The 12,410-nt window shown below is 42.6% G+C and overlaps 1 protein-coding gene across 6 annotated transcripts in view; it reads right to left on the reverse strand.

Moving 5' to 3' along the window:
• TSNARE1 (t-SNARE domain containing 1) overlaps nt 1–12,410 on the reverse strand; it is a 474,970-nt gene that overhangs the window by 343,214 nt on the left and 119,346 nt on the right. The window lies entirely within an intron of this gene.

Below are 12,410 nucleotides of genomic sequence, written 5' to 3' on the forward strand. Positions count from 1 at the left end.
CCCTCTTTTCCTGCTTAGCTTAGGAGATCTGACCCAGGCACTGCTTAAAGGCAGATCAGCACCCAAAACCCATCCCAGGCAAATAAATATGTCTTTAAAAAGAGAAGCAGAAAGAAATCTAACAGCCTACCCAGCCTCCTAACCTTCCAGCTGGTCTTCTGTCCACCACTCTTCCTCCTAACTTTCCAGCTACTCTCCTGTCCACAGGCTTCAAGCTCCAACAGGGTAGGTTTAGATTGAACATTAGGAAGGAATTCTTCACAGAGAGAGTGGTCGGGCATTGGAACAGGCTGCCCAGGGAGGGGGTTGAGTCACCGTCCCTGGCTGTGTTTAAGGGACGTTTAGATGGGGTACTGAGGGATATGGTGTAGGGGAGGACTTTGTAGAGTAGGGTAGATGGTTGGACTCGATGATCCCAAGGGTCTCTTCCAACCTCAATGATTCTATGATTCTATAATTCTATAACCTTCTCCTCCCTCCCCTCTTCTATGTCGAGGAAGCGAGATGTTCATGAAGATGCTTGACTTATTGAAGCAAATCCAGTGAACCCCAGTCATAGACTTGAGAAGACAAGTCAATGAAGTAGCCCGTAAACATGTTCAGGGTTTCTACTATTTCATAAGAAATATTCATGACAGCCTTGGCCAAGAGGACTCTCTCTGGAGGACAACAATACCCACACCCTTGAAGAGGTAGACAAAGGAGAAAATCTATTTACTGTGCTAAAAAGGCAGCTCATGCACAAAAATATCAGCAGCACACATCTCCTTTTGGCAAAGGCTTCCAGAGATGGCAACAACATATCACCACATAGAGCACAACATGGGACGATCCATCTAAGCCTACAAGTAATGGCTCCCATCCTGGATGAGAACATCTAGGACATCCTAAAACTGACCAACGTGAGTGTCCGTTTCAGCGCAGGGAAAGGTTTGTGTTGGTGGTTGAGGACCACATCACCCACCCTTCCCATGGAGATGTGGCTCATGGCTGGAGCCTGCTGGAGGTGATCTCAGATTAGCGGTTGGGTTTGAGCACAGAGCCGTTCTGCAGCCTGCACCGACGGGGACGGGGACATAAATACGCTGGTGTCAAATGAGGAAAAGTATTTATACAGCGCTGTAAAACAATGTCATCGGCGTCGCTTTGGGAAACCTGGCCAAGAAAAGCAGCACAGGCAAGTGAGGAGAAAGAGACTGAGAGAAGGGGAAGAAGAGAAGGCTCCAGGGAGACCTTAGAGCTTACAGGAGCCTAAGGAGAGACAGGGAGGGACTCCTGATCAGGGAGTGGAGTGATAGGACAAGGAGTAATGGTTTTAAACTGAAAGAGAGGAGATTTAGATGAGATATTAGGAAGAAATTCTTTCCTGTGAGGGTGGTGAGACACTGGCACAGGTTGGCCAGAGAAGCTGTGGCTGCCCCATCCCTGGAGGGGTTCAAGGCCAGGCTGGATGGGGCTTGGAGCAACCTGGTCTGGTGGGAGGTGTCCCTGCCCATGGTAGGGGGGTTGGAACTGGATGGTCTTTAGCATCCCTTCCAACCCAAACCATTCTATGATTCTATGAAAATAAACAACTGAGAGTTAAAAATTAAGAAAAAAATATATTTTTTTTACGGAAAAAAAAAAAAAAGCTGAGTTCCTGCTGTGCCTGAGCCAATGGATATGGAGAGGGTGGGATTTTTAGAAATAGTTAAGAAAGAGAGAGACATCAAAACAAGCAGAATACCCAGCATTTCTCCCCGAAAGCAGACTGGCTTTTGTTTTTAGCCAAGAAGAGGAATTCACAGTGCGCTGTGGCAGCGAAAGCTCCCCCCGGCACCAGCAGGGAATCCCTTCTGCCTGACTCACAGCCACCCCGACGCAAATGCCAAGGAGAGAGATGCTACAAGGAGGGCTTGTAAGGCTTTCTGTCACAGAGAGGCACTGCCACCGTCTAGCGGGATGCTGAAATGCTGGCCCAGTCCTTGTCCCCTCCCAGCTCAGCTTTAAAGAGGTTTTAGGCCTAGAAGAATTAAAACACAGCAATAAAAGAGAGTCTGACCAAAGAGCATAGGTTCATCAACCACAAATAAAAAGGTTGGAGAGCAGTATCAAGATACTTGATAAGCATCAAGTATCAAGATACAAGATAAGCAGCCCTCCTCCCACCAACTAGACATCATCAAAATAAGAAAAGCAAAAAAAAGGAAAAAGAGGAAGAAAGAAGAAAGAAGAGGAAGAAAGAAGAAAGAAGAGGAAGAAAGAAGAAAGAAGAGGAAGAAAGAAGAAAGAAGAGGAAGAAAGAAGAAAGAAGAGGAAGAAAGAAGAAAGAAGAGGAAGAAAGAAGAAAGAAGAGGAAGAAAGAAGAAAGAAGAGGAAGAAAGAAGAAAGAAGAGGAAGAAAGAAGAAAGAAGAGGAAGAAAGAAGAAAGAAGAGGAAGAAAGAAGAAAGAAGAGGAAGAAAGAAGAAAGAAGAGGAAGAAAGAAGAAAGAAGAGGAAGAAAGAAGAAAGAAGAGGAAGAAAGAAGAAAGAAGAGGAAGAAAGAAGAAAGAAGAGGAAGAAAGAAGAAAGAAGAGGAAGAAAGAAGAAAGAAGAGGAAGAAAGAAGAAGAAGAAAGAAGAGGAAGAAAGAAGAGGAAGAAAGAAGAGGAAGAAAGAAGAGGAAGAAAGAAGAGGAAGAAAGAAGAGGAAGAAAGAAGAGGAAGAAAGAAGAGGAAGAAAGAAGAGGAAGAAAGAAGAGGAAGAAAGAAGAGGAAGAAAGAAGAGGAAGAAAGAAGAGGAAGAAAGAAGAGGAAGAAAGAAGAGGAAGAAAGAAGAGGAAGAAAGAAGAGGAAGAAAGAAGAGGAAGAAAGAAGAGGAAGAAAGAAGAGGAAGAAAGAAGAGGAAGAAAGAAGAGGAAGAAAGAAGAGGAAGAAAGAAGAGGAAGAAAGAAGAGGAAGAAAGAAGAGGAAGAAAGAAGAGGAAGAAAGAAGAGGAAGAAAGAAGAGGAAGAAAGAAGAGGAAGAAAGAAGAGGAAGAAAGAAGAGGAAGAAAGAAGAGGAAGAAAGAAGAAAAAAGAAAAAGAAAAAAGAAAAAGAAAAAAGAAAAAGAAAAAAGAAAAAGAAAAAAGAAAAAGAAAAAAGAAAAAGAAAAAAGAAAAAGAAAAAAGAAAAAGAAAAAAGAAAAAGAAAAAAGAAAAAGAAAAAAGAAAAAAGAAAAAAGAAAAAAGAAAAACAGCTGAATTCTTACCACTTTGAAACTGGAGAGGAAAAGAAGCACTGACATACGACACATTAATAACTCAATTAACATCCCTCATCTAGTTGTGGGGGAGATGCCAGACATTCCCCAAATCCAAAGCCATCCAACTCTCAAGGTCTCCGGGAAGTTCAGTCTCCCAAAAGGAAACTCTTGTTTGCAAAAGTGGCTCTTTTCTTATTAACCTTGCACATCAGCATGCCTTTTTTTAACGCCCTGTCGGGATGGCAAGAAGGTCTGGCTGCTTCTTCTCCAACACTGATGAGCAATAAGTGTGAAAACCCCATGAAGAAGATAAAAAAAATCCAACACCCAACCTCTGTGAAAATACCAAAATTCTGTTAACAAAACCAAAATTAAAAAATATGAATCGACAACACTAAAAAGAGGTATGGAATGATGATACCGGTCGATACTCCAAATTACATTTTAAAAACATACCTACAGACACAAATACACTACACGGGCATACCCCCTAGGTAAATAAACACATTCTATATCAGTTTAGCTATTTTATTGTTATTAGATCCTGGCTTGGTATTATCTATGTATTGTTCAAAAGCAGAGCCATCTGGCTACTGTCTGGCTGGTGAAGCACTTCAGGAAAAGCAGCCAACAACTCCTCTTTCCCAACCTGCTTAACTCTTGCAGTACCTGGAATAAATCTAAAATACTGACTACTACATGGTTACACCAAAGGGATTTTTGCTGCCTTTTGTCCTAAACCTAAGTTCTACAACAACTGGACTTTACAGCAACCCCACTTTATAAATTGGGGCTTTATATCATCTTACAGATGTGAAAATAATAAATAAATTTAAAAAAAAAGAGGTGTGAGAGGTGAGTGGCAGAAAGTGATACAGAAATCTCATCTTGCTCAGCCCATCACTTCAGTTGCTTCCTGCATATGGACAAGTATGGAAGGTCTGAAATTTTCAGGCACCTGGGACTGACTTTCCCCCGTCAAAACCTCTTTTTTGGGGGCAACAAGATTCCTACAGGTCTGAAAGAGGGGAAATTTAGATTATATATTAGGAAAAAAATCTTCATTATGAGGGTGGTGAGACACTGCAACAGGTTGCCCAGAGAAGCTGTGGATTCCCCAACCCTGGAGGGGTTCAAGGCCAGGCTGGATGGGGCTTTGAGCAACCTGGTCTGGTGGGAGGTGTCCCTGCCCATGGCAGAGGGGTTGGAACTAGATCATCTTTAAGGTCCCTTCCAACCTAAACTATTTTATGATTCTATGAGAGACACTATTTCAAGAGAGCCTTAAAAACCATCCAGAGGAGAAAGGGACCTTGGCCTATCCACTCCCCTGTCCCTACCTGCATCATCAAGTACCTGGAGACCTGCGAGAACTGACCTTAAAAGCACGTCTGAAAACGGGATATAGGCTGTAAAAAAAAGCCCACTGTGAATATTTTAACCCCAGTACTGTACCTGCCACGAATTATCACCTTCCTACCACCTCAGTGTGCTGCAGCCTTAATTCCCATTAAATATACTGGGTCTAACAGGAATTAAGGAAACCTTAACGTTGTTACGATGTCCTTATATAGGGGAAAAAAAAGAAAAAAAAGTATTATCATTCCGCTGAGGTCCCCAGCAGCCACAGAAAGGTAAGAAACACAGACATCCCATTAACATGTTTTTGCTTAGTCCATCTACAGATGTCACATGAAACGAGCCTGAATAAGAAGATATGGAATCATAGAACCATGAAATCATAGAATGGTTAGAGTTGGATGGACCTTCGAGATCATCGAGTTCCAACCCCCCTGCCATGGGCACGGACACCTCCCACTCTTCCAGGTTGCTCAAAGCCCCATCCAGCCTGGCCTTGAACATATCCCAAAGCCAACCTCCTGCTCACCCACCGCTTATCAACGATGGGGACCTTCTCAGCCAGTCCCACCCGCTTACAAAGCAGTTGTGGGCATTGTTTCCATGACGTTCGACCAAGCTACTGCTGGATTAAAGCCAGCACGTTGGTTTGGCCAGTCCCTAGGTGTGTTTTAAATTCAAAGTGAATGGTGATTGTCACCTGGGAATGTGTGCTGCCAAGCAAAGGAGATGTGACACAGTTGTGCTGGCCACTGCCCTGCCGGCCATCTGGCGAGATGGCATCATGCCCAGCTGCTAGACATGTGGGTCTTCGCCAGGAACAAAAGGATCAAATTTTTTTTTCAGACAGACTAAGCCCAATTAAAACTAAAAATAGCACGTTAACCCAAGGAAGCTGTTCTGTGATTTGGAAGAAGTGGGGACATTCCCCACTGTCATCAGACAGGAGCCATTCTGTCCATCCCATGTGACTCTGTGGACTGGGACATGGATGTCAATGGCAAATATTGTTGAAACGACTAGAAGTTTCAGTCTCTGATGCTGACCTTCTCTAAAAAAAATTAGTTATTTGGGCAGAAAAGCATGGAAACCAGAGAATGAAACGCATGTACTGCTTGGGATGTCACAACTAAAGGTTGTGAAAGACAGGCCCTGTTCTTCACAGCTTGAAGAGCCATTAACAGCATGATCTATGGTTCTTCAAGAGTGTCTTCAAGCCTTCAAGACTGGTTTCTCCAGCTCTGACATCCATCTCTGCAGAAGCAGCACCCCAAAGGGCAAAACGTGCCCAACTTCACTCTCCAGCTGCTTCATTTCCATCTCAGCCAAGGGAATAGTTTCAGGTGAGTCAAAGTGTCCGTGATAACAACCTGTACCAGGCTCCCACAGTTACAGAGCAGAAGAAATTACGTTTTCTTCAAGAGCTTCTCCAGACTAAGAAACCATCCAGCAAGAAGAGAGAGGAACGTTCTCAGCATTGAAAGGCTGAGGGGACTTGCATCTTGAACATAAGAAGTTCCATCTAAACATGAGGAGGAACTTTTTTCCTTTGAGGTTGGCAGAGCCCTGGAAGAGGCTGCCCAGAGAGGTGGTAGAGTCTCCATCTCTGGAGACATTCAAAACCTGCCTGGGCACCATCCTGTGCAACCTGCTCTGGGTGGACCTGTTCTGGCGGGGGGGTTTGGACTGGATGATCTTCAGAGGTCTCTTCCAACCCCATAACATTCTGTGATCCATAGAAGACAGCTGCTAACCAGTTTTGCTGAAAGAAGAGGAAGAAAATCTCCATCTCTATAACTGTCCAGTGGCAAGTTTTGATATTTGCAAGAACTCCTTTTTAAATTTTCAAAGCAAGTTTACACATTGTTGGGTTTCTACTGTGCAGATGTTCAATAATCCCAGTAGCAAAGCTCATGTGTGGTTCTGCTGAAGGATGAGCCCAGGACAGAAACAGCTCAGCTCAAAGGACAGCTAGCGCCAGAGGAGAGCAAGCCCCATGAATTGCAAGCCAAGAAAATGCAGTGACTCAAGCAGTCCCTGTTTTAAGGGAATAACCAAGATTTAACAGCAAGGGACTCCAGCTAAGGAAAACCCTGCAGCTCAGGAATGGGGAGGAGAAAGCCTTTTCCATGGAAATCATGGCAGCTTCAAACTTTAGGATGCAGTTCCAGAGGGGAATGCCTTTCCCGCTGCCACGCCGTGGTTCAGCAGGACACGGGGTGAGCAGGAGGAGAGCTGTCAAGTGCAACCAACTTTGTGCCATTTACCTGCCTAAACTCATCGTGTTTGGTCCTTGATGTACAGATCTGCAGGGCTTTGATTTATTCCTCCGCTTTCACCCTGTCTTTTCCAACTTGGGATCAGGAAATAATGGGAAATTGGTTTTAGAAAGACCTACACAATGACTTGCACACCTCAAAACCTACATAAAATGCTTCTTCCACCCCACTACAACCATCAGGACTGTCATTACCTTCATCAACAGCCACCAAAGGTGCTCATGAATCCCAACCGTCAGTATCCAAGCCTAACAGAGAAATTCAGGGAAGATCTGCAATACGTCCTAAAATCCTCTTTAAAATCCCCTCCTTGCTCCTAAATGCTTCCCATCCACGGTAATTCGTCCTAATCCCCAATCTACCTCCTTACATCTGTCGAGCCCTTCCCCACTGCTCATCTTTAATCCCTGCCCAATTCTACCTGCCAGTGGCTGCCTCTGAGCAAACGTTGACCTGGAAGAAGAGCGAGTTAACGACGGTATTTCTGGACAGACAGCGTGGATAAAAGCTTTATTCCTGAGTTTGTTGGGTTTTTTTTTCACTCAAATAAAATTCCATTTGTGTTCATACATATTTGGGTCAGCTGTTTACCCCTCCATAATGTACAGAAGTGAGGTTTTCTACGTTCTGCAAATAAATAGGTCCTTACAGTTAGGCTGCGGAACAGAAATCCACAACTGCAGCATTTCAGTATCTATAGAACTCTCCAATCCCATTTTGCTGGCAGAAGCAAATATTATAAAACTCCACTTGCTTCTTCAAAGAGAAAAAAAAGGGAAAAGCAACACTTTCACTAAGGAAGCTACATTCTGTTTCCCTAATTGATTAAGAAAGACGTATTCCACATCCTTAAGAACTGAACTAATTAGCTAATTTTTCCTTTTGGGTTTTCTGTTCAAGATTGGGACCACTGGCGTGATTTTTACATGTTTACAGTAAAATGGCTCTGAATGATCAAGACTAACAAAGTTGGTAGAGAAAAAAGAGTTTATCTTTACCCAAGAGGTTTTGGGTTCTTTTTTTAAATGCTATGAAGTTGTCAGTTCACCCTCACATATTTCATTAAAACACTTACTTATTCCAACGGTGTGCTCTGGGTTTGCTAGTTATATAAATAAATGCATAACCACTTAACTTCCCCGAAATACTGAGATTATAGTGAAACATTTGTTATAATGTGAAAATTGCCAGAAGGGATAGGGCAGAGGTTTTCAAAACAAACAGTTTCAAAGTTAATTCGTGTATGAAAGTTAATTCTCCTGGCAATTCCATTTGCTATAAAACATGTTGTTCATTATTCTTTAATATGTTTTCTTATGTTTAGGTTTATTAATTCATTAAATCACTGCTAAGATCTCTAAGAACTAGATGTAAAACAGAGAATATCCACTAAATTTAGTGAAACTGGACCAAGAAAATAAATTTATAACGTTTGGAAGTCTTGCACAAGAGCTAAGAAACAATGTAAAATAATTCCGTTGTACATGCCACAAAAAGCCTCTTGAGGTTGTCTAGTAGGAGAGATCATCTCATTACAATTTTTTAATATTATTTATATATTTTTTTTAATATTATGCATCTAGGCTTTGACCAGAACTTTATTTAGGGTCAATTGATAATTTATTTAATACAATACCTGAGACCTCTACTTCTGTGTCCCCATAAATACAAGAAAATATGACGGGACCCAAAATTTAGAAGTGAAAGTCAATCATTAACATTCTCAGAAAATTTTTATGCAATGTTTGACAAGTTTTTGTTTTTGTTTTTTTTTTAGTGCCCTATAAACTTGAGGCAAGACCACTTTCTTTTTACAGTGATATTTGTGAACAGATCTACACAGGGCAGATAAAGGACACTACAGGAAGTCGCACTATGAGTCGTTCCTTACATTCTACACTTGATGGGACTCCATCCCAAACACACGCTTGGGTTGTATTACTGAATGGGACAGAGACACAGTCCAATCCTTTCAGTTTTAAACGCTTTATCTTTTAAAAACAAACAAACAAAAGCCCCTGATATTGGACAGTAGCTTTGAATCTCCCTAAAAGATTCAAAGAGTTTGTTCTTGCTGTCTTTCACTGCTTTTAACTCTTTCTAAGGACATTTAACTGCACAGTTGGGTCCCTCCTTGGTCCAGTGATAAACAGTTGCCGCAACCAGACCTAGACCATCTTCCAGACATCTTCAGTGTCCCTTTAATGAAGGACTGCAAGTATTGGAAGCAATTTGAGAAGATAATGCAAAACCAAAGCAGTATGCAGGTCCCAATAAAGCAAAAGGATTAACCACCTGCTTAATGTCAATTAACCTCAGGGGGACCCCTTGTGTACTTTTGAGTTTGTTATGTGCTTCAGCACTTTGCAGCATCAAGATATGAAGCTAGAAGTGGATTCCTTCCCATGATTTGCCACCAGACCTGGAGATGGAATGAGACCACGTGGTGGTCAGGCCACAGAGCTGGTTAATACACAAGCTTTTGAGTGAGTTTTGGCTACAAAACATCTACTCCAACTTTAGCCACCAGACCTGGGTCTCCAGTAATGTTCCCACCATCCTCTTCCCACCAAAGGTGTCATGACTAGCATGACCATCTCCCTCCCATGCAGCAAATGAGCTCTGCGACTTTGCCAACCTAAAAGCAACATGAGCCCTGCGATGCATTTTTTTAAGGACAAATCACTTTCCAAAACTTCTAGGAAAAGGGCAGAATGGGATTGGAGAGGACAGAAGGATGGTCCTACCGCTAAGACAGGACAAAGACAGCATTGCCAGCACTTTAGATGTGACCTTCGACCCAAGAGTTGGGTTTTCTCATCACAAGGGCAGGTAGATGGTAGAGAGGGGAGGGCAAAGAAAATTACAGACCTGATTCCTGGAAAAATGTTAGAACAAATAATTTAACAATTGCTAAGTATCAAAAATGATAATTAGGTGATATATACCCAGCAAACACTGCCAAGAACAACCTGCATGGACCAATCTCATTTCATTTGGTGACAAGATAACCAACCTGGCAGACCAGGAGAAAGACTCACGTGCAATAGATCCTGGCCACACAATACCTTTGTGCACCACCGAAGGAAAAATGGTCTAGCCAAAGTCACAGTAAAATTAAGCACTGACCCAACGGTCCCTTGAGCACACCCAGAAACATTGCACCTGGAATATGAAATTACCCTCACCCCTTTCAAACCTGGCATTTAATGTCCAGGGCACGGTAAGGTTAATAAAAGCAGCGTTAAAAAAATTTCCTAGCTTGTGGCATTTTAATTCAAGGTATCTGAATTCCCTGACCTCTGTGCCTCCCTGTGTAAGGCAGGTTTTGTTCATTTTCCCCACGAAAAAAATATGGGTTTGGAAAGACAGGTTGAACACGGTAGAGAGTGCACATTGCACACACCAAAATTGTAAGAGTTCAGGGTTTAATTCCTGCTGCTGTACAGTGCTTCCTCTCTGTTTATTTTAGACATGTCACGCTACTTAAAAAAAAATCTTTTGAAGTCATTTCATTTTTATTTAATTCCTCAGGTTAAAAAATAAAAACAAAAAGGAAAAAAAAAACCAACCAAACAACCTTATACTACCTATTTTTCAACTTTTCTCTGTAACACCAATGCACAGCTGAAGCCCAGAGAAGCTTCTTAAAATGAACAGGGGAACACTTGTAGTTTTACAGATTTTGGGGAGCAGAACAAGGATGCAAGATGCAGATGCTGCTGGGGGAGGTCATAACTCACAGCTGCAAAGCAGGGACAAGGCTTATGCCTCCACTTGCTACTCCTCACTGTTCTTCAGTGGCTGTGGGATGACACTGTCAACCCCCAAAACTGCTACACTCCAAGTAATCCCGGTGGTCTTCTTTGTGACACACCTTAGGGTGTCATGCACCCTGGTTAAGGATAAAGAACATTTGAGTTTTGCTAAGTGTGACTTCTCATCCCTCCCAACAATTTCCAATAGAAAAAAAACAATAATAAAAAAGCAGACTTGCTTTTTTTCAAGAAATCCTGGATATCCAGCAACACCATCAAAAGCAGAGTTTGAAACAGATGTCTGAAACCCAAGAGTCCCAAGCAAACCAAATTCCCCAAAAAATTGCTTCTGAAACTCCTCTCAAAAGTGCTGCAAACAGAGCCTGTGGGTTTCTCTAACTGGGCTGGTCAGTGAGGGCAACCACCACGGGGAGCTACACAGGTTCAGTTGTAGCATCTCTGATCAAGACACACAGAAAGGAGAAGAGTTTCCAAAAAGTTGCCCTTGGCCAATGCAAAACCAAGTTGCCCTTGGCCAACACAACCAGGTTCCTTCCTTTGCAGTCTTTTCCACAGCATCCAAGGCAAGGAACCAACTCATTATTTAGCAAGTCCGCAACCAATTTTGGCTTGCTGGATAAAATTAACCCTGGAGGTCCTTGGAGATGTGTCCATCGCAATACCACCTGAGATGGTGTGCATGCATGGAGGGGAAGCCAGCACTCAACTCCAAGAGCACCCAACTCCAAGACCTAAGTCAAGAAGTTCACTGTCTCCAGCCGAGCAGCCGACTGACTGTGGCTGTCTCAAGAAAGCTGATGTTTCTCCATCAGCTGCTTTTTGCAATCCACAGAGGGTGGCTTTAGCTTCACATCAGTAACCACCAAATGATGGGCAAGCCAGGCACAACGAGGTATCTCTTCAAATATTTAGAGACTGCAAGTGTCTTGAATTATTCTGTGTATCTGCATTAAAAATAGCGGCCCTTTCATAGAGCACAATAAGTATTCATGTTGTTTTTTTTTTTTAACCTAAACTACAATGCCCTGAGTTTCATCATTTGTCCAGCCCACATTTCAATCCTCTTTTCTTATGGTTCTTTCATTGCGCCCAAGTATCTCATTCTTCCTTGCTTTTATGCCTTTAATTTTGCCTCATAGAATAGCCTAAAAATCACTATTTACAACTGAACAGACAACTCGCACTTACTTCAATACCTTCTCCCTGTTCAAAGGAAGAAAAAAAACCACACATAATTACATCCAAACTCGTAAGAAAACAGAAAAGCAAGAGAAATCTCGATGCTTCTTTTATATTCCCCATCCAGAGGGGAACAGCTATTTGCAAAACAACGAAGTGCTTTCTGAAGAACATTTGCAACCCTCAAAACTTGAAAACTCAAGTCAGGCTGCCTTAATGAACATCTCTGCCGAAAACAAAGGCAGTTGAAGAGAGGGGTGATGTTCTTCCCTGGTCCTAAAAAGAAAGCCAGACTAGATCAACCCAGATCAGGACCTACATCAACCGCCCATCTGGATCAAGATCTGGTGCAGATCTGGGCAGCTGATGATGTGGTCTTATCTGCCCATGCCCACCTGGGCTGGCCTCCTGAAGAGTAGCTCAGCAGTAGGCAGGATGAGACCTTACAAACATGCCACAAAAATAGAATCCACAGCCATTTTGCAAGACACCATTTATGATTTCAGCATTTCCTGAGCAAGTTTTTGACCCTGTTGCCACATCCAGGTCTAGAGAATATTCCAAATATCTTCTTCTAGTCACCCAAAACAGCTCCAAACTCCTCGTCAGCGCTG

Source organism: Calidris pugnax, unplaced genomic scaffold (genome assembly GCF_001431845.1).
Source record: "Calidris pugnax isolate Ruff unplaced genomic scaffold, ASM143184v1 scaffold41, whole genome shotgun sequence".
Classification (NCBI taxonomy): Eukaryota; Metazoa; Chordata; class Aves; order Charadriiformes; family Scolopacidae; genus Calidris; species Calidris pugnax.